Below are 24,373 nucleotides of genomic sequence, written 5' to 3'. Positions count from 1 at the left end.
TGGATGGACAGTTGAAAATTAATATGCCTCCCTCTGGGGGCATAAAAATAAGTAAAATCCTGACAATATGCAAATATGGTACTAGACAAAATCAATATACCTCTGCATATATGGGGAGACATAACAGTAAACAAGTGTAAGACAAATGCCACCTGAAAATGTTTGACAGAATAATAAATAAAGCACATAATAGGGCCACAACTCCAGTAAAATAATTGGACATGAAGGTCTCAACAATATGCTCATGTTCACTTCATGCTGGTGATGTATACCAACTTTCATTTCTTTTGGATAGAAACAGTACAAGGAGTTTAGTACATAATGTTAGATGAACACGTAGTTGTAATATTTCAAAAAGCAACCACAGGTTTCACAGGAGGGAGCACACTTGACCATTTCAATACTGGATTGTAAAACAGGGAACATCTGAGGAAACTGGTCTCTTACTGGAGTAACCTCACCAATGTGGATGACAATATTGAACAAGAGGGCCATGATGGCCCTATATCACTCACCTGTTATCATTGCACTTGAGGACAAGAAGGTCCTCAGAAAAAATATCTAAGTCCAAAGGACAGGAACAACAAAGGGAAGAAATTAAACCAAAAAGAAAACAAAAATTCTTACAAGGTACAGATATGTCAAAATACACCTAAAAATTGGAGTTACCATCCATGTTGTACCACAGAAAAGTGGTCTTGGTTTTTCCCTACGGCCAATAATAAAAAAAGTTACTAAAAACAAGCTATTTATAGTAACGTAAAAGGGAAGTAATTAAAAAAAAATGATTGTAAGTTAACAAAAGAAAGATCTGCCAAATAAATCTATTGACATAAATGAAATTTCAGATCAGTATCTTCATTAGTTACGGAGATATACCCATTTTAATTTGAATTAAAGGGAGGTAATTTGACATAAAATCAGTCCATAGTTATCTACCCTCATTGGCTCAGTCCAACTAATGACAATAATGAAATTTCAAATAAGTCCTATAAGTACTTACTGATATAAATCCATTTTGATTACAATCAGGGGAGGTAATCAGATATAAAGTAACTCTGGAACCTATGAATGGATCTGATTTGTCATGGAATCCAAGATTTATTGTTGTTGAAGATATTCTGGAAGTTTGTATCAAATAAAACCATAAATGAAGTCTCTATATGGAAAAGCCAAAATAGCCAATTTTGGACCTTTAAGGGGCCATAACTCTGGAACCAATAATGGAATCTGGCCAGTTCAAGAAAGCAAACAAGATCTTGTGGTGATACACGTTTTGTGCAAGTCTGGTTAAAATCAAATCATAAATGAAGCTGCTTTTGTGCAGACAAGGTCAAAATAGCTAATTTTGGCCTTTTCAGGGGCCATAACTCTGGAATCCATTATGGGATCTGGCCGGTTCAAGAAAGGAATCGAGATCTTATGATGACACAAGTTTTGTGCAAGTTTGATTAAATTCAAATCATAAATGAAGCTGCTATTGTGAAGACAAGCTCAAAATAGCTAATTCTGGCCCTTTCAGGGGCCATCACTCTGGAACCCATAAAGAAATCTGGCCAGTTCAAGAAAGGAACCAAGATCATATGGTGATACAAGTTGTGTGCAAGTTTGGTTAAAATAAAATCATAAATGAAGCTGCTATTGTGCAGACAAGGTCAAAATAGCTAATTCTGGCAATTTCAGGGGCCATAACTCTGGAACCCATAAAGGAATCTGACCAGTTCAAGAAAGGAACCGAGATCTTATGGTGATACAACTTGTGTGCAAGTTTGGTAAAAATCAAATTATAAATAAAGCTGCTATTGTGCAGACAAGGTCAAAATAGCTAATTTTGGCCCTTTCAGGGGCCATAACACTGGAACCAGTAATGGGATCTGGCCAGTTCAAGAAAGGCACCGAGATCTTATGGTGATACAAGTTGTGTTCAAGTTTGGTTAAAATAAAATCATAAATGAAACCACTATCGTGCAGACAAGAAATTGTTGACGTACGGACACACGAGACGGACGGACGGACGCACGGACTGACGACGGACGAAGGGTGATTACAAAAGCTCACCTTGTCACTATGTGACAGGTGAGCTAAAAATAGTTTAAGTCTGAGTCAGATGTATTCACTAATAACAGAAATAAAATGAAAAGAAATCAAAACATTTATTAAGTATAAAAGGGACATAATTCATGGAATATTTCTGCAAGTGTAATGCATCATGTGTCATATGATGTGGCTAAAAATGGAACAACTATTTCAAGTCTGAATCAAATCCATTTCGTAATAACTGAGATAAAGCAAAAGTGCATCACAAATTTAACCCTAAATTCTAAGTAAAAAGGGGGATAATTAATAAACATTGGTGTCAGAGTTAAGGACCTTGTGACATATGATGTTTATGATGATGTGAAACAACTTTTTTCAGCCTGAGTCAAATCCAATTAGTAATGACAGAGATATGGTGAAAAAGTATCAAAATTGAACTGCAAGTTAAAATGGGACAAAATTCATAAAATATTTGCACCATAACTATTATGGATCTTAGCTCATGATGTGGCCAGTGATGTGAAAGAAACAGTTTAAATTTAAATCAAATCCTTTCTGTTATAACAAAGATATAGTGAAAGTTCATTGAAATAAACACGAAATTCTAAGCGAAAAGGGGGCATAATTAATAAAATACTGGTGCAAGAGTTATACTCTTGTGTCATATGATATAGGTGATGATGTGGTACAACTATATAATAATAACAGAGATAGAGTGCAAGTGCTCCAAAACTTGAACCTTACAATTTTGTAAAAGGAGGAATAATTCATGAAATTCTGGTAAGAGAGTAACAGCCCTTGTGTCATATGATGCGGGTGATGATGAGAAACAACTTTTTAAGTTTGAAAAAAATCCATCAAGTAATAACAGGAATAAAGTTAAAATGCATCAAAACTTTAACCAAAGTGGGGATCCAGACCATTACGTGGATGCTGACGCAGGGGTAAGAATGATGTATTTCCATATACTTTGTAAAATACAGCTAGAAATGGACGATAATTAGAAAGATCAAAGGCCTGAAGGGCCTGAGAGTCGGCTAATGATTGATGTACTGGTAGTATAGTCTACCAGTTTCAGTTTGGTTTTATTTTTTTTCCCCCAACTGAACAGAGAGTTTGTTACAATAGATGAAATGGACATTCAATCGATGCCTAGTAAAACTTTGATTGACATTATACAAGTATTTAAACCCAATATATTTCTCTAAAATTGAAGAGTGGTTCGCAAAAATAAAAATGTTGAAAGTACAAACTACAATTTGACAGGTGACACTAAGATACTGCCCATGACTATAAATATTTTTCCAGTAAACATTTGCCTCCGGCATTACCAAAACAGGCAATTATCGGCTGGTATATATTCGCACATGATAAAATTTGAATATGAAAATTTATATATTGAAATTTTATAGCGCGGATTGCCACATACAATTTTTAACGGATGGACGAAAGAACTGTTCAGATATTTTACAGATAAGGGGCCTGGCAATAACCGTGTCACACGCTAGGTATTGTTCAATCATATTATAAGGGATGTGAATTTAAAGTATACTTACTTTTGCGTTTAAAGATATGTAAATGTTGCTGAGTGTCAATATATAGTGTCATGAATGTTTACACTGACAGGAAAATTGCGCATTCGAAACTAAGAGAAGTTACTCGGACTAGCTACCAATTTCGGAAAAGATAACCAATATTAATAAATGCAGTTCTTTTTTAGTTAAAACCATCATTTATTCTATTTCAGACCTGTTAACCCCTTCAAAACCATGTCAGTAGTCCCCAAGTCTATGTACTTTCAATTATCCGTTTTGATTCATGTAGACAGACAGGCCCAGACTGGGCTGAAAAAATGTTTGAGCCATTTTTACGTGGTCGGTAGCAGGGTGGGTTTGGGGAGGGGTGTTCCTTCCCGCTTTGAACTGCAGTCAGATTTTGAAATGGGCATTGTGGCAGGTGGTAAAAGGGCAAATGTATCAAACTGTAAAGTGGCAATATGGGGGGAGGGTGTGCTGGTGTGGGAGGATACCCCCTCCTGCAATTAGGGTTTGGGGTATCACCACAAGGAAGACCCTTGATACAGCCTTTGTTGCGATTTCTAACTGAAAATTTTATGTTTCAATTTCTAAATATTACCTCTAGATTCTTTTTAGTATTACAATATTCAAAGTATGAATGACAGTCACTTCATATTTTTACTTTCAGGTCATGCCTCAGCACTAGAATATAAGTCTGATATTGATTCTATGTATGTATTATAACAATAAATACTAGAATCATTTCTGTTACAATAATATCTATCATGTCTGTTACATGAATGTTAAAATTTCATAACACAGCTCGATATTTACCCAAAATATTATATCCGGATATGATTACACTTTCTTTTATACCACCAAAATCTCCAGTTTCAACAATATGTTTTTACAAATTGTGATGATATGAAGACAGTTTAGCAGCAATTGGCAGTATCTGACATTGAAGTTTACGGTGAAATTATTTAAATCATTTCATAAAAAAAATTGTTTCGTTTCGTCAAAGCACTCTAACATAGACGATCTACTTTCGATTTCAAAAACTACAAGAAAATACAATTTAATGTTTCGCCGATTTGTTTATTTCTCGAAAAATAAGAAATAAAATCATTTTTAAAATCAGTAGTAATTAAACAAATCAGTAAGAGCTCTTTCTCAGGATAATTTATCCGCTTACAGACTGCAAAAATCAAGCCATGTGTCATCATGAAAAGCAGAATGGGTGACGGTTTCATTTTTTTGCGAACATGAATCGTAAGCAAATTATCCAAACCAGTCAAAATTCCAGAAAGGTTACGATCTAGATTTTTTCTAGTATTACAATATCCAAAGTATTTACTTTCAGATCATGCCTCAGGACTAGAATACCAGTCTGACATAGATTATATGTAGGTGTAATAAAAATAAATTCTAGAATCATTTCTGTTACAATAATATCTATCATGTATGTTACATGAATGTTAAAATTTCATAACACAGCTCGATATTTACCCAAAATATTATATCCGGATACGATTACACTTTATTTTCAACAATATATTTTACAAATTGTGATGATACGAAGACATTTAGCAGCAATTGGCAGAATCTGACATTGAAGTTTACGGTTAAATTACCTCTTATTTAAATCTTTTCATAAAAAAGTTGTTTCATCTCGTGAAAGCAGCCGAGTTGAGGTCACAGCCTAGAAAGAGGATCTACTTTCGATTTCAAAAACTACAAGAAAATACAATTTAATGTTTCGCCGATTTGTTTATTTCTCGAAAAATAAGAATTAAAATCATTTTTAATATCTGTAGTAACTAAACAAACCAGTAAGAGCTTCTTCTTCCGATAATTTATGCGTTTACTGACTGCAAAATTCATGTGTGTGTGTAGAAACCCACGCAAAGTTTATAGAAATCATACGATGCGTGTATACGTTCAATGTGGGAGAATTAAGGCTGATCGGGATCGGCTATGTTATCTAACGCATCCAGATGATTCAGATTTTGTTTTTAAAAAAGCATTGTGTGCATTTCTGTAATTTTATATACGTTTTTATACGCTTAGAAATTATTAGACATGCGTATTTGCATTATTTCTATACGTAATTTACGCTAATACGCATCTTATCTGGAGCCCTGTGGAACTATTTTTTGTCTTTCGCTGGATGTTACGCAAGCTTTGTAAGCCTGCGCAATTCATAAAATGCACATTTATGCTTAATGAGTTACATTCGAGTATTGCACAATTACAAGTCATAAATATGACAGATTACATCGTATATTGGTCATAGCAAAGGGAATTCACACAACTTAACTTCATTCACGCAGTGAACTGTTTGAAGTTTGGGAAATCTAATGGAACTACATCCCTTCACTGTGTTATTTGGTCCATTTAGACTTAGAGAATCGCTGGATAGCAAGGACTCGTCAAAACGATTTCATCGTTTAGCCGACTCAGCAAGAGCTGTCTAATAGCAGCACACTTGAATGTTTGGAGGCATTTTCTATTTACAAATAGGTATATTGTCCAAATTCAAGTATGATTTTCTTGGATTTGATGCTGGAATCTTGCTCAATTGCACCTAACATCTGTTGAAGTTTCAACCACCTATCTGCATCAGTTGACATAGTTACCTCCATGCAAAATTTATATTTGCAATTTCCAGTCCAAAAATGGGCAAAACTTTGCCAAAATACAATTCAAAGTTACAGAACATGCAATATTCTCCATGTTTTATACATCTCAATAAAAAGTTTCAATTCACTATATGCATTGACTTTGGAGCAATTTGTATGCAAAACTTCAACCTAGTTTTTCTTTGTCCAAGAAGGGGTATATAATTCTGCTAAAATTCAGTAAGAGTTATTGAAATTGATGTGTAACCTTGAGTTATAACCTGAAAGATGTGTGTGAAGTTTCAATATGTTATATGGAATGGGAAAAAAACACATTATTGTACTCTTTTAAAAACTTTAACCAAAATTTTAAGTAAAAAAGGGGCATTACTCTGGAAATACTGCAGGTAGAGTTACAAATTTTGTCACACTAATGTTCATTGTCTATTTAGTGTGTAGCAAATTTCTTCTAATATTTTAAGAAACGGGAAAGATTTTGGACCTTCTTAAAACATAAGTAAAGATTTCTAAGTTAAAAAGAAGCACTATTCTTGAAAAATCGCTGTCCAAGAGGGGGATTAATTTTGTTAAAACTTAAGTCAAATTTTTGTCAAAAAAAGGGACAGGTAAAGTTACACATCTGGTCAACTTATTTTCATTGTCACTTTGAGCAAGTACAGCAAGTTTCGATAAGGTTAGACAGGAATGCAGCATATATAAATAATGAAAGAATCATTCCACTCTATTACAGTGAGTGACCATATGACAATATAACAGTAATCACTCCAGACTGAGTGCCCAGCTAAACAAACACATACTGTGAAATCACTCATTATCATGTTGGACAATCTCGGGGATTTCATGGTTGTATCAATCTAAGAAATCCAATTTAACATACAAATTATAAAAATTCCTGTTAAGATAAAGTAATATTTCACACACATGAAATTAAATGATTTCACAGTATAAAGGTACAAAACAAATATATGGGAAATAATTGAAGGGTCATAACTCATGCTTCAGCAATCAAACCTGAAATTTCAACCAATTTACAACTACATGCAACCTAACCAGACATTGAAAGACCTTCCTAAATAACAAATAGGGAGTCTGACTATTTGTACAGATAGATAAATAGACAATTAAGTTCAAATCCTTATAAATATTACATGGAAGATAAAATAACCTTTCCTGGATTGCAAAGTTGAAGGATTCTAGAATTTTATTTTATTTTATTTTATTTATTAATTGGTGGAAGTGGGGGGAGTAGGGGAGAGAGTCGAGTGGAGGGGGAGGGTAAGGTTTCCCCATGCATTTAATTTTGATCAGACAGGGTCTTGTTATTAACAAGAGCTGTCCGTAAGACAGCGCGCTCAACTATTCGACGATTTGACAGTAAAATAATATATGTCTCAATAAGAGACCCCTACTTTTAAAAGGAAGATATACCTGAAGGGGCATAATTCTGTCAAGAACACAAATTAGAATTATTGGGATTGTTACCACACATGCAGATAATGATGGTAAAGATATATTTTGAGTTTCAAGTCATTATCTTATATAGTACCAAAGTTATGTCCAGAAAACGAAGTTTGTCAAAAAATTTAAGTACAATGTATGAAAGGGGCATAATTTGGTCAAAAATACAAATCAGAGTTATGGGGATTGTTACCACACATGCAGATGATAAAGGTACATTTTAAGTTTCAAGTCTTTATCTTATATTATACTAAAGTTATATCCAGAAAGTGAAGATTGCCAAAAAACAATAGTATGAAAGGGGCATAATTCTGTTAAAAATACAATAAGAGTTATGGGGATAGTAACCACACATGCAGATGATGATTATAAAGAAACATTTTTAATTTCAAGTCATTATCTTAATAATAATAACCTAAGTATAACAACTTTGTGACCTTGACCTTGGGTATAATGGGCCCAGCCCCTGCATATACTTTGTTTGTATGCTGGACAATGTTTATGTGAAGTTACAGTAAGATGTAAGCAATAGTAACAAAGATATGACAGAAAAACAAAGGTTGCCGAAAAACTTTAACCAAGAAAGGTCACTCTGACACCAACGCTGACGCCGATGGCAGGGCGAATAACCTTAAAAATAACCTAAGTATAACACCTTGGTGACCTTGACCTTGATTAATGGGCCCAGCCCCTGCACATTCTTTGTTTGTATGCTGGACAATGTTTATGTGAAGTTACAGTAAGATAAAAGCAATAGTAACAAAGATATGACAGAAAAACAAAGGTTGCTGAAAAACTTTAACCTTAAAAATAACCTAAGTATAACACCTTGGTGACCTTGACCTTACGTATAATGGGCCCAGCCCCTGCACATACTTTGTTTGTATGCTGGACAATGTTTATGTGAAGTTAGAGTACAATATATGCAATAGTAACAAAGATATGACAGAAAAACAAAGCTTGCCGAAAAACTTTAACCAAGAAAGGTCACGCTGACACCAACGCTGACGCCGACGGCAGGGCGAGTAAAATAGCCCCCCTATTCTCCGAATAGTGGAGCTAAAAAGAAATCCTCAAAGGGCATTAACTGCATGAATTATAATTCAACCAGAACACGCAAACAATGTGCATAGAAAGGACAAAGGTTTACTACTCATCACTTATGTGAATAGTCATTAAAATCCAGACAAGGGTATAGAGACATAATCAAGTGCACATGAAGGATACTAACAAAGAAAAGTAAGTTACTGTGATAAATGTAAAACATAAGTCATTGTAATACATTGTGTAAATGTAAAAACAAGAACTGTCACTGTAAGTGACATATGACCCAAAAATATTTCTGAATTAGAGCACAACCAATTTTTCAGTTATGGATAAGAGCGGGTGGTGGGAGTATGAAGGGGGGATAAAGGGGAAGAAGATGGGCGGGGTTTGAGTGATACTTCCAAACAATATCAACTATAAGTTAGTTTAAGAAGATACACTAAAACTGGAAGTATGCAATAAAACATAACCAAAGCTTTTTTCTATATCTGACCCAAGTGGTGAAAATTTTTGGAGAACCTGATCCTATACCAAACAATGTCTGCCCCTTACCAACCCCAAATCCTTACGTGAAATGTTATGATTATAAAGGCTGTAGTTAAGAGGAGCTAGTGACATTGAACCTTATATAAAATTCTATCCCATACTAATACAACATATCTAACCAAAATGTCCTTGACCATGTGTGTACCTGACCTTAAACTACAACATCTGTCTTATGTTAATAACAACAGCAGTTAAGAAGGTACAGTGAATTTAACAAGATGATACTTGATTCTGCCTATGCGACCAGTGTAGATCATAATCAGCCTGCACATCCGTGCAATCTGATCATGATCTACACTGTTCGCCATTCAGTCAGTTAGAAATTTAGGAGGGTAAGGGTTAAAATCACATGCCTGTTGTATAATATTGTAGTTTCTGTTGCAATCATTTGAAAATCTTTGCTAAAGTGACTTTATTGATGATTATTTATAACAGATACTAAAATATTCATTTGGAGTCCAAAGACTGTAGAAAAACTTCTGAAAAGGCACATGAAACTTGACTGTCCCTCTTTTACTAACCTAAGTATTTTAAATGCTGAATTTCCAACAGTTTGCTTTGGGATGTTTAATTTTATTCAGTCTGCTGGCATGCATCCACAGCTGCATACGACTGCAATATGTTCATAATATGCCATATACCATGAATATTCTACCAAGTGAACAAAAATGCCAGAAATTTATAATCAGATTGGCTTAAACTTTGCAGGATGTTCTGTTCTGGAGGTTGCTATCTTATAAAATCTGAAATTCTCTCAATATCATGTATAATGCAATCACAAAATATGTTAACTGAAACTCCTCTAAACTGGTACCCCAGAATACCAACAACTGCTCCAATTTTACTGAACAAATTTTGCAATCCAGAAATTTAGAGATTTTATTTCACCAGAAAAATACCCCTGTAAACCAGAACCCCTAGCTCTATTTCAGAAAGCAAACAATTTTCCCACACAAAAGTTTTTTTTTAAGCTTCTATTTAACAGTACAAAATTATCTCTGAAAATCAAGCAATTCTAAAAGCAATCAGAAATTTTGCATCTGCCTTTTATCATGATTACCAGAATTTACAAGAGTTTGGTAGCAATAAGTCCATAAAAACTTTAATGGTGTTGTCTTCATACAGAAAATATAGCAATGTAGAGATATAAAACCAAACATTTTGTTTGGTGACTTTTTAACAGTTTTAGTTATGTAGCACACATTCCACTAAAACAAATCGGGACTGAAGGAAGAATGTATGTTCTAACGTTTATGTAAATTAGTGGTAAGGAATAAGATAGCTTGGTTGCTTAATACAGGAGTTCTATAAACATGGTTACTACAATATAAAATGTTTGCTTTGGCTTTACAGTAGTTCTATAAACAATGGTTACTACAATATTAATTTATAGTAGTTCATAAACAAGGGTTAATACAATATTAATTTACAGTACCGTAGATACCCATGTATAATGCACACCCGTGTATAATGCGCACCCCTGATTTTGCCCCAAAATCCTGGGAAAAAAACATTTTTGGTCAATTCTGAGGTGGATGGAAAACGGAAGTAGAGTTCACATCGACACCGGTAATAAATTTTATTTCAGCGGCGGAGAGCAGCATCGGTCTCGCGGTACTATCGATTTTTGTTTTCTCGAAAATAAAACCAGTAAAATATTGTTTTATTTGTTGTTTTACCTTTTTAATTAACTATTTTGAATAAATAAACAGCAGCTTATTCAATATTTCGGAATGGTATCTTTCAAAATGACATGAGCTTCTCAATTCAAACCAATAACAAAAGGTGTGGTAGTCTTTTTGTCACGATCAAATAGCCAGTAAATACCGGCAATTAATGTGTCACCACATGTCAGTTATGTTGTTCACAGTTTGATCTCGGTTAAAGATAATTCTCGATCTTTAATTAGTATGATAACTTTTGTGATTTATTAACATTTCTTTCATCAAAATACTTGAAAGAAAAATAAACCATTCAATCTTTTACGGAATGTAATGGCAATCTTAGATTTTAGCGGTGACAGTAAGCGCGGGGAGTAGTTTCCCTTTACCAAAATTGCAAACATCGGTAACAAACTTGTTTTGAAGTTGGAAAATTGTCTATACCTGTGTATTATGCGCACCCACGATTAGGGGGTGGTCCCGGGGGTCAAAAAACTGCGCATTATACATGGGTATCTACGGTAGTTCTATAAACAATGGTTACTACAATATTAATTTACAGTAGTTCTATAAACAATGGTTACTACAATATTAATTTACAGTAGTTCTATAAACAATGGTTATTACAATATTAATTTACTACAATATTAATTTACAGTAGTTCTATAAACAATGGTTATTACAATATAAAATGTTTACTTTGATTGCTGGTAACTACTAAATGACCATGAAAGAAGATGAAATGATTTACCGTTGTTGCTTTATGTTCATCAATGATCACCACTATATCATGGAATTTATGGCAGGCTGCAAACTGTCTCAGTGTCTGCTTTTTCTGGAAAAAAAAATCATCTATTCGTTCAATCCATTATCACTGAATGTTAACTATGTAAGATAAGATCTGATAAGATTTACTTAAAGTCGGCAAGATGGCAAACAAGTACAACATAAGCTCATGTAAGCTTTTGAACCAGCTACGAAAATATACCATGTAAGGATATAAAATGAAACATTTTACTTGGTAAATTTGTAACTGTTTTAGTTATGTAGCACACATTCCACAGATAAAACCCTGTTTTGCACTGTAAATGCATAACGCGAGCTTAGCGCAAAACGGTTGTAACTCCTTTATTTCATATAAGTTACAACCGTTTTGCGCTAAGCCCGCGAAATTTATTAAGGTGTGCCTAGCCGACAATGCAGATGCATGTCTATATGACAACTGAGAAGTTTTAATTCAAATTCACATTGCACAGGCCACATTATGTACAGTGTAGCAAATTATAACTCGGGAGTATGACAGAAGTTATTTTACATATTGTTTAATATGACAACATATCTTTTCTGTAAAAGTCTGTGTGTTTTCTGATAAAATGTATAAGTAATAGTGACATCACACCTTGGTTAAATTCTTGTGTGCAAAATCAAATGTCAGTATTCATTGCATACATTTAATTGAAACTTTACACATGGCTTCCTGCTTGTCAAACCTACTGAATTAAGTAAGATCATTCTTGCATGAATTTGGCACAAATTATGACCTCTTTTTCAGCTTACAAAATTTGATTTAAGTTTTATGTGCAATAAGGCTGTATCACCACAACAAATCTATTTATTGAACTGAAACTTCACACAAGGCTTCCTGGTCATCAGACCTACTGAAACAATCAAGTAAGATAACTCTTGGGAATATTTAATTCAAATTATGTCCCTTTTCACTGGCCAGGACGCAAGTCACCAGAGGTACTACGATTTCCCCATGATTATAGACTTGCCATTGGACCAAATTCAAATTGATTCAACAGCTGGTTCACTGTAACTTTGTAAGTGTATTAAAATTTTGTTTTCAGTAATATTCTGATTGGACTTTCTATATTTGTTGATTTGTATAGTATTTGTAATTTTCCTGTTGTTTTGTGAAATATGATATGTTTAACATTTTCATAGATATCAATGCCTTTCCCTCAGAGAGTTCAACATTTATATTTCAATTGAGTAATTTAGTGTTCTGGCTAAATAAAAATATTTTTCTTCAGGGTGCCCTTCACCACAATGTACTGTAGCATCATTTGCTGGCAGTAACAGCATACCCTATAAAAATTCTGAAATTGAATGTAATAACTTGTAACATAAATACATTAAATCTTTACGTGGATGCACTAATACACATTGCACTAGCAACCAATACATACAAAACTGGAAATACCTCAATCTTTGGTGTAATTCATTAAATTTATAGCATTTCCTTTTGTTTTAAGATACATGTATACTCTTTATCTTCATGCATATTTGTCATTTAATTAATAGTTTATACTAATCTATTTTAGGTTGATTGTGAAGTTCTATAACTTATATTAATTGCTCTCGCGATTTATGGGTTTGCTGATCCTATTCACTTGTTCATTTTGCACGACCACCGAAAAAATATTTAATTTCTTAAATACTCCAGGTGATCAGGTGTATGAAATTTCAAATGAATTCCTGCATACTTCACTCCATCACCATTTTTCTATGAACCAAATGACTAACAGGCCACTCTACTGACCACCAACAAATTATTAACTTCATCCCTGGCAGTATAATTATTATTATTATTATTATTTTTTTTTTTTTTTTTTTTTTGATTTAACGTTGCACCGACACATAATAGGTCATATGGCGACTTTCCAGCTTTACAATGGTGGAGGAATTATTTCATCACGAGCCGGCACCTGGGTAGAACCACTGACCTTCCGTAAGCCAGCAGGATGGCTTCCTCACATGAAGAATTCAACGCCCCGAGTGAGGCTCAAACCAACATTGATGAGGGGCAAGTGATTTGAAGTCAGCGACCTTAACCACTCGGCCACGGAGGCCCCTGGCAGTATAATTAGCTTCCTTTTCTGGTGTACTATAAACTTCATTTTCGGGGTTGGTGGGGGGGAGGGTATAATGATGATTGTTGGTAGCACATCAGTGACTGACAACTGGGAAATATGTGGCCTTCATAAAGATCATACATTTCACTCAATCAGAGAATAAGACACTGCCAAATAAAGTTTTTAAAGTTCTGCGGATGCATTCTGTAAATAGTTTTATATGTACTTTTTGGCCTTGATAAGCAAACATAGTATGCAGAAAAATTGTAGCTGTATTTAACAGTTGACTTACATATCTTGAATCCACTCTCACCCAGCATCTCAGAAGCTGATGAATCTTTGGTATATCATGTTCTTGTACAGCGTGAAATATACCAGGCTACAATACAAAACAATACATGTCAGCATGGAATATACAGGGCTACAACACAAAACAATGCCTCTTAGCATGAAATATACCGGGCTACAACACAAAACAATGCATCTCAGCATGAAATATACCGGGCTACAACACAAAACAATGCATCTCAGTATGAAATATACTGGGCTACAACACAAAACAATGCATCTCAGCATGAAATATACATGGCTACAACACAAAACAATACATGTCAGCATGGAATATACTGGGCTACAACACAAAACAATGCATCTTAGCATGAAATATACCGGGCTACAACACAAAACAATGCATCTCAGCATGAAATATACCTTGCTACAACACAAAACAATGCATCTCAGCATGAAATATACCTGGCTACAATACAAAACAATACATGTATACCGGGCTACAATACAAAACAATGTATCTCAGCATGAAATATACCAGGCTACAACACAAAAAAATGCATCTCAAATATACCGAGCTACAACACAAAACAATGCATCTCAGCATTAAATATAAAGGGCTACAATACAAAACAATGCATCTCTGCATTTAATATACCAAGCTACAACACAAAACAATGCATCTCAGCATGAAATATACCTGGCTACAACACAAAACAATGCATCTCAGCATGAAATATACCTGGCTACAATACAAAACAATACATGTATACCGGGCTACAACACAAAACAATGTATCTCAGCATGAAATATACCAGGCTACAACACAAAAAAATGCATCTCAAATATACCGAGCTACAACACAAAACAATGCATCTCAGCATTAAATATAAAGGGCTACAATACAAAACAATGCATCTCTGCATTTAATATACCAAGCTACAACACAAAACAATGCATCTCAGCATGAAATATACCTGGCTACAACACAAAACAATGCATCTCAGCATGAAATATACTGGGCTACAACACAAAACAATGCATCTCAGCATGAAATATACCGGGCTACAACACAAAACAATGCATCTCAGCATGGAATGTACCGGGCTACAACACAAAACAATGCATCTCAGCATGAAATATACCAGGCTACCACACAAAACAATGCATCTCAGCATGAAATATACCGGGCTACAACACAAAACAATGCATCTCAGCATGAAATATACCGGGCTACAACACAAAACAATGCATCTCAGCATGAAAAATACTGGGCTACAACACAAAACAATGCATCTCAGCATGGAATGTACCAGGCTACAACACAAAACAATGCATCTCAGCATGAAAAATACTGGGCTACAACACAAAACAATGCATCTCAGCATGGAATGTACCGAGCTACAATACAGAACAATGCATCTCAGCATGAAATATACCAGGCTACAACACAAAACAATGCATCTCAGCATGGAATGTAACGGGCTACAACACAAAACAATACATCTCAGCATGAAATATACCAGGCTACAATACAAAACAATGCATCTCAGCATGAAATATACCAGGCTACAACACAAAACAATGCATCTGAGCATGAAATATACCGGGCTACAACACAAAACAATGCATCTGAGCATAACATATTCCAGGCTACAACACAGAACAATACATGTCAGCATGAAATATACCAGGCTACAACACAAAACACTTTAGCCAGTTAAGTATCTGAAATGCTCACCAGTAGCCACATAAGTATCTAATTGTGAAAACGGATGTTCTTACATTCTTAAGGACCTATATTGGGTATTTCTTTTGCTATAAAGTACCGAACAAGTGAGAGAAAGTACCCAATAAACAGTACAGAATCTACAGAATTTACCATAACCTATTGTCCTCAGTATCGAACAAATGTTCTCTCCTTTGCTCAGACAGACGGACAGAAGGACAAAATGGCAACTATATGCTCCCCCTCTTCAAGCAGCAAAAGAAGCATGAAATATAACATACTACAGTAGGACACAACAAAATTATATATTACAGCATGATGTATACCAGGCTACAATATAAAAACAAGAGCACCGCCTTGCGGGTGCTGACGCTCATCTGATTTTTTTTGTGTAACAGAAATATTGTCCTACCCATGATTTTCTAAGTCTAAAAAGGGCCATCATTCTTGCAAAAAGCAGGATAGAGTTATGTTTCTTGATGTTCAGTGTCCACTTATGATGGTGAAAAACTGTTGCAAGTTTTAAAGCAATAGCTTTGATAGTTTATGAGAAAAGTTGACTTAAACATAATACTCAACCAAGAAAATGATTTTCTAAGTCCAAAAGGGGCAATAATTATTGCAAAAAGCAGGATGGAGTTACGCTGCTTGCTGTACAGGGTCAGCTTATGATGGTGAAGAAGTGTTGCAAGTTTCAAAGCAATAGCTTTGATAGTTTAAGAGAACAAGTTGACCTAAACATAAAACTTAACCAAGAAATCTGATATTTTCTAAGTCCAAAAGGGGCCATAAATCTTGCAAAAAGCAGGACAGAGTTATGTTTCTTGCTGTACAGGGTCAACTTATGATGGTGAACAAGTGTTGCAAGTTTTAAAGCAATAGCTTTGATAATTTAGGATAAAAGCTGACCTAAACATAAAACTTAACCAAGAAAACTGATTTTCTAAGTCCAAAAGGGGCAATAAATCTTGCAAAAAGCAAAATGGAGTTATGTTTCTTGATGTACAGGGTCTGCTTATAATGGTGAACAAGTATTCCAAGTTTCAAAGCAATAGCTTTGATAGTTTGGGAGAAAAGTTGACCTAAACATAAAACTTAACCAAGAAATCTGATATTTCTAAGTACAAAAGGGGCCATAAATCTTGCAAAAAGCAAGATGGAGTTATGTTTCTTGCTATACAGGGTCAGCTTATGATGGTGAACAAGTATTCCAAGTTTCAAAGCAATAGCTTTGATAGTTTAGGAGAAAAGCTGACCTAAACATAAAACTTAACCAGGCAACGCCGACGCCGACGCCGACAACCGCTGAAGTGATGACAATAACTCATCTTTTTTTTTCAAAAAATCAGATGAGCTAACAAGAGGACCATGATGGTCCTGAATCGCTCACTTCTTCCCACATGACCCAGTTTTGAGTATGACGTCATTTTTTCTATTATTTGACATAGTGACCTAGTTTTTGAGCTCATGTGACCCAGTTTTGAATTTGACCTAGATATTATCAAGATAAAAATTCTGACCAATTTTCATGAAGATCCATTGAAAAATATGGTCTCTAGAGAGGTCACAAGGTTTTTCTATTATTTGACCTATTGACCTAGTTTTCAAAGGTACGTGACCCTGTTTTGAACTTATCTAGATGTCATCAAGGTGAACATTCTCACTAATTTTCATGAAGATCTCATGAAAAGTATGGCCTCTAGAGAGGTCACAAGGTTTTTCTATTTTTATACCTACTGGCCTAGTTTTTGACCGAACGTGACCCAGTTTCGAAACTGACCTAGATATCATCAAGGTGAACATTCAGATCAATTTTCATGAAGATCCATTGAAAAATATGGCCTCTAGAGAGGTCAAAAGATTTTAATAATTTTAGACCTACTGACCTAGTTTTTGACCGCAGTTGACCCAGTTTTGAAATTGACCTAGATATCATCAAGATGAACATTCAGACCAATTTTCATACAGATCCCATGAAAAGTATGGCCTGTAGAGAGGTCACAAAGTTTTTTTATTATCTGACCTACTGACCTAGTTTTTTAAGGCTTGTGACCCAGTTTCAAACTTGACCTAGATATCACCAAGGTGAACATTCTGACCAATTTTCATGAAGATCCATTCAAGAGTATGGCCTCTAGAGAGGTCACAAGGTTTTTCTATTTCAAGACCTACTGACCTAGTTTCTGATTGCAGTTGACCCAGTTTCAAACTTGATCTATACATCATCAAGATAAACATTCAGACCAACTTTCATACAGATCCCATGAAAAATATGGCCTCTAGAGAGGTCACAAGGTTTTTTCATTATCTGACCTACTGACCTACTTTTTGAAGGCACATGACCCACTTTCAAACTTGACTTAGATATCATCAAGATGAACATTCTGACCAATTTTTATGGAGATCCATTCACAAAGATGGCCTCTAGAGAGGTCACAAGGTTTTTCTATTTTTAGACCTACTGACCTAGTTTTTGACCGCACATGACCCAGTTTCGAACTTGACCTAGATATCAGCAACATGAACATTCAGACCAACTTTCATACAGATCCCATGAAAAATATGGCCTTTAGAGAGGTCACAAGGTTTTTCTATTATTTGACCTACTGACCTAGTTTTTGAAGGCACGTGACCCACTTTCGAACTTGACCTAGATATTATCAAGAAGAACATTCAGACCAATCTTCATACAGATCCCATGAAAAATATGGCCTCTAGAGAGGTCACAAGGTTTTTCTATTATTTGACCTACTGACCTAGTTTTTGAAGGAACATGACCCACTTTCAAACATGACTTAGATATCATCAAGATGAACATTCTGACCAATTTTCATGAAGATCTCATGAAATATATGGCCTCTAGAGAGGTCATAAGGTTTTTCTATTTTTAGACCTACTGACCTAGTTTTTGACCGCACGTGACCCAGTTTCTAACTTGACCTAGATATCATCAAGATGAACATTCTGACCAACATTCATACAGATCCCATGAAAAATATGGCCTTTAGAGAGGTCACAAGGTTTTTCTATTATTTGACCTACTGACCTAGTTTTTGATGGCATATGACCCAGTTTCGAACTTGACCTAAATATCATCAAGGTGAACGTTCTGACCAATTTTCATGAAGATCTTGTGAAATATATGGCCTCTAGAGAGGTCACAAGGTTTTTCTATTTTTAGACCTTCCGACCTAATTTTTGAAGGCACGTAACCCAGTTTCGATCTTGACCTAGATATCATCAAGGTGAACATTCTGACCAATTTTCATAAAGATCTTGTGAAATATATGGCCTCTAGAGAGGTCACAAGCTTTTTCTATTTTTAGACCTACTGACCTAGTTTTAGATGGCACGTGACCCAGTTTCGAACTTGACCTAGATATCATCAAGATGAACATTCTGAACATTTTTCATAAAGATCCCACAAAAATGTGACCTCTAGTATGGTCAAAAGCAAAAGTTTACGGACACATGGACGCACACATGCACGGACGGACGACGGACACTGCGTGATCACAAAAGCTCACCTTGTCACTATGTGACAGGTGAGCTAATAATACCTTTCAGCAAGAAAGTAATGCATATCAGCATGCAATATACGAGGCTACAATAAAATATAATACAATTTTCGGTATAAAATATACCAAGGTATAATATAAAATAAGAAATATAAAATTACACATAGCAGCATGAAATACCCTAGACCAAAATGATAATGTAAAAATATACATCTCAGCATGAAATACAACATTATATATGCCAGGCCAAAATATGAAGATATACATCTCAATGTTAATTATACCAGTTTACTATCCATACATATTCACCTGGTACTCCAAAATATTTGTTATATTTCCAAATATTTTCTGTGTCTGAACCTAAATAGCGGTACATGTATTACTCAATACAAATACTTAATTATTTGATGATTTGTAAATTCCACTTATCTCACTGGTCGATAACTAGCAGATTCAATGCAACTAGAATGTGTCTGTAGGACACAGGGTGTGCCCCCCCCCCCCACACACTGGTACATTTGTCACAAATAAGTGGAAATCATTCAAATGTTTGCAGTCTTAATGGGGTATAGTCTCAAAAAAAAAATATGAAATGGATTCATTATTCTATACCATATACTTTTTGAGCTATGAGCATCACAAACAAAAAATCCACTATTTTGGCTATTTCTAGGGCCATAACTCTGTAAAAAACGCTAAAATTCTCAAGAAGAATGCCAAGTGTGTAAGGTCACATTATGATAAAGACTCAAGCAAGGTTTCATGAATTTACATTAAATACTTTTTGAGTGAGGCACATAATTAGGTTAAAAAGTACATTTTTTGACTATTTCAGGGGCCATAACTCTGGAAATAGAGGGCGGACCCAGATGAAAAATAGGAGGTGCTTAAGTTCATATCATGATAAAGATTCATGCAAGGCTTCATCAATTTGTATCAAATACATTTTGAGCTAGGCGTGTCACGAACTTCGGACGGACGCACGGATGGAAGGACGGAAAGACGCACGGACAAGAGCAAATCTATATGCCCCCACCACTCATGGGGGGGCACAAAAAGCGATATACTTGTACTTGTAAACAAAATCAAATGAGCAAATATTTTTCAAAATAAACTCATCTGCAAGGCTAAATATAGATCTGTCTAACACCAACCAAATCAAGTTTTCTACAAATAGGTACTTCAATCAGCAGCTTTGTTATATTTTGATAAAATTGTGTAGGTATAGGAAATAGAGATCAATATAATTGCACCTTTACTAATCCTACCAGGTGTTCTGTATTACAAAAGTGGATCTATTGTGACATTTTGATACAAGCAAAACTGTATTATCTGCACTATTATTTACCTACTGGTACTTCGTTTTATTATTGGCTTGTTAAAAGTTAATTTTTTACCATATGTAAGTTGACAGAATCATAGGAACCATGTCTTGAGGGGTAAATCAAACACAAATGAATAAATCCTTAATGATTTTGTTGTGCAAAAAAGTATGATATTGTGTCTTAAACAGTTTTCATTTTCCACTCAATTGTGTAATTGCAAGGGAAGTAAACTAATAGATCTCTACTTATAAGTACTAGCCCAAGGCAAGAGTTGTCATTCTTTGTGGATCACAACTTTAAATTAAAAATTAAAACTTCTTTTATTGATATTAACAAAACTATCATAAACTTCACATTTGTGAAATCATTTTTGGTTATTTCAAGGACTTGGAAATTAATTTCTAGACTTTATTTAATGTAATTCTATCATTGAAAATTTTAGGGCCTATCTCTAAATTGTGTATTGGCCTCTGTACAAACAATCTAACAGAAACATTAACCATATTGCTCTTTTTTAAGTGTAGTCATTTTAAGATTTACTGTATGATAACATGGGTGAATATCCAACTCTACGGACCTGACCAAGGTGATCATCACATCAGCAAGGTCCATAAAGTTGGACATCAACCACATTATCATAAAAGAACCGTTTACTAAACTGGCATCTTCTTATTCTCACATATAGCTCTGTGGACAAAGTCTTCAGCTACCAATCTTCGGGTTATTGGTTCAAGTCTTATGTCTGGCCCAGCTATTGTACTTTTTTATATGCAAACTTAACAGGTGGGAAAGTTGCTATGTATATCATGATTTTTGATGGTAAATTTATAGCAAGAAAGTCATCATTATTCAACATTCCTCTATCTTTATCTTTATGTACATGTAGGTAATTCTTTTTATAAAATGTCAACCAATTTTTGTATTGCTTACATAAATTAACATTGTGTAATAAAAATAGCTGAAAAAAAGAATTCATCAATTAAATACTACTAAAAATGAAGAGCTGTCTGATGACAACATACTCAAGTATTTAAAGGCTTGTCAGTTAAACAGATTTTCAATTTAAGAATAGGTACGTATATTGTCCAAATTCATGTAAAAGATATGGGGACATGATGATGTGATCTTGTTGATTGCACTCAACATCTGCATGAAGTTTCAACCAAGTTTTGGAGTAATTTCCATGCAAAACTTTAATCTTCATTTTCCAAAACCAAAAAAAGGGCATATCTTCTGCAAAAATACAATTCAGAGTTACAGGAGATGCACCTTTGACCAATTCCATTTCAATAATTTGTATAAAGTTTTGATTAAGTATTTGCACTGACTTTTAGAGAGCAATTTGAATGCGAAATTTTAACATAACGTCCAAGAAGGGGGATAATCTGTTGAAATTCATGTAAGAGTTACAGAAATTGATGCCATATCCTTACATCATTATGTGAAAGAAGAGTGTGAAGTTTTAACATAGAATCTGCAATAGTTATAAAAACAGTATTGTAATCTTTGAAAAACTTCAACCAATATAGACGTGGATGTTAAGGTGCGTGCAATAGCCCTCCTTATTCTTTGAATAGTTGTGCTAACAAAGAAACAAGAGGGTCATTGACCCTAAAGCGCTCACCCATGTACAAGGCTTTAAGTGTGTTTGTATAACGTAATGGTACATGTATTGATAGGTTTCTTCTATGTTAGCCGTCACACACATTCTTTAACTTAGGGCAATAGTTAGACAGTACAACTCTGATATCATACGCCAAAAATCAAGGTTCTAACTATTATTGATTCAGAGAAGAAGATTTTCAAAGTTTCTTATATAAAAGTCTATAGTAAGTACATGTCACATACAGGGGCGTGGCCATTTTTGATCTTAGGGCAATAATTTGGTAAATTATGGTAGAGAGTTAAACCCTTATATCACATGCCAAATATCAAAGCTCAAGAAAAAAAGATTTTTAAAGTGTGATAGCTGAAAACCTATTTTTAACCAAAAAGACCCATATGTTCAATGAACCGGAACCATTTGAACAAATCTGAATGGTTTTGGAGGAGATGATGTTTAAAGAAATTGTTGATGAAAAGTGACCATGCCCTCTGGCGGCTATGTTTTTAAACAAATCGGAATAATTTGAACAATATTGGTAGAGGGTCACACAAGGACCATTTGTGCAAAATTATTTTAAAATCGGGCCAGCAGTTTCACACAAGAAGATTTTTTAAATTTCCACTGTATACATATAGGGAAAAGTGACCACGCCCCCTGGCAGCCATGTTTTTTGACGAATCGGAATAATTTGAACAATCTTGGTAGAGGGACACATAAGGACCATTAATTTTGTGTAAAATTATTTTAAAATACACAATGTTTTTCTTTGATTTGACCTAGTGACCTACTTTTTAACCCCAGATGACCCATATTTGAATTTGACCTATATTTTATCAAGGCAATCATTCTGACCAAGTTTCATAAAGATCAATTGAAAAATACAGCTTCTATCGCATACACAATGTTTTTCTTTGATTTGAACTACTGACCTAGTTTTTGATCCCAGATGACCCATATTCGAACTCAACCTAGATTGTATCAAGGCAATCATTCTGACCAAATTTCATGAAGATCAATTGAAAAATACAGCCTCTATCGCATATACAAGGTTTTTCTTTGATTTGACCTAGTGACCTACTTTTTGTTCTCAGATGACCCATATTCAAACTCCATCTAGATTGTATCAAGGCAATCATTCTGGTGTAATTTCATGAAGATCAATTGAAAAATACAGCCTCTATCACATACACAAGGTTCTTCTTTGATTTGACCTAGTGACCTACTTTTTGATCCCAGATGACTCATTTTCAAATTTGACTTAGATTTCATCAAGGCAATCATTCTGACAAAATTTCATGAAGATTAATTGAAAAATACAGCCTCTATCGCATACACAATGTTTTTCTTTGATTTGACCTAGTGACCTAGTTTTTGTCCCCAGATGACCCATATTCAACCTTGGCCTAGATTTCATCAAGGCAATCATTCCGATCAAATTTCATGAAGATCAATTGAAAAATACAGCCTCTATCGCATACACAAGCTAAATGTTGACAGACAGACAGACAGACGCCGGACATCGAGCGATCACAATAACTCAGGTGAGCTAAAAATAAAAACAGTTTAAAAAATACATAACATAAAAAAATGTTGTAAATACAGTAACTTGGAGATGTAAGTTAGAGATCTTACCGCTATGCCATTATGTCTTAGGTTGAAAATATAGGATATTTCATGCAGTAAGTATAAAGATTTTCAGAATACAATTCAAAGCCCTGCTCCGCGGCTATTCAAATTCTATTGTGTGTATGCAACCCATGATTACAATAGGTAACAGTTAACAGCCACCAGCCACACTTTATTTCATAGTTCATAGTCAGGATTTTTATGCTTTTTCAGTGACAATGTAAGGTTAAAAGGTAGGACTGGAGCAGATCTTTAAGTAAAATAATGAAAATGCCCTAAAATATTGTCAAAGAGTGCCGAGCAAATACTTACGGTCAATACTAAATTAACAGATAAATTACATATTACTTTAAGTAAACAAAACAATGTATCACGATAGCAATATGTACTAATGAAATTACATTAACAATGATGATCTTGTTTCAAAAGCTTTCGAGATTTAAGTGTACTTATAATTATGCCATTACATGAGAAAATATAGATAACTTAAGGACACATCACGGCTGAGATAGTTT

The 24,373-nt window shown here is 34.5% G+C and overlaps 1 pseudogene; it reads right to left on the bottom strand.

The window, feature by feature from the left end:
* The window catches only part of LOC128550544 (putative ankyrin repeat protein RF_0381), a 91,855-nt pseudogene that overhangs the window by 46,326 nt on the left and 21,156 nt on the right, over positions 1-24,373 (bottom strand).

Source organism: Mercenaria mercenaria, chromosome 18 (assembly GCF_021730395.1).
Source record: "Mercenaria mercenaria strain notata chromosome 18, MADL_Memer_1, whole genome shotgun sequence".
Taxonomy (NCBI): domain Eukaryota; kingdom Metazoa; phylum Mollusca; class Bivalvia; order Venerida; family Veneridae; genus Mercenaria; species Mercenaria mercenaria.
The sequence above is the reverse complement of the archived record's forward strand: the minus strand, read 5'-3'. Positions and strand labels throughout refer to the sequence as shown.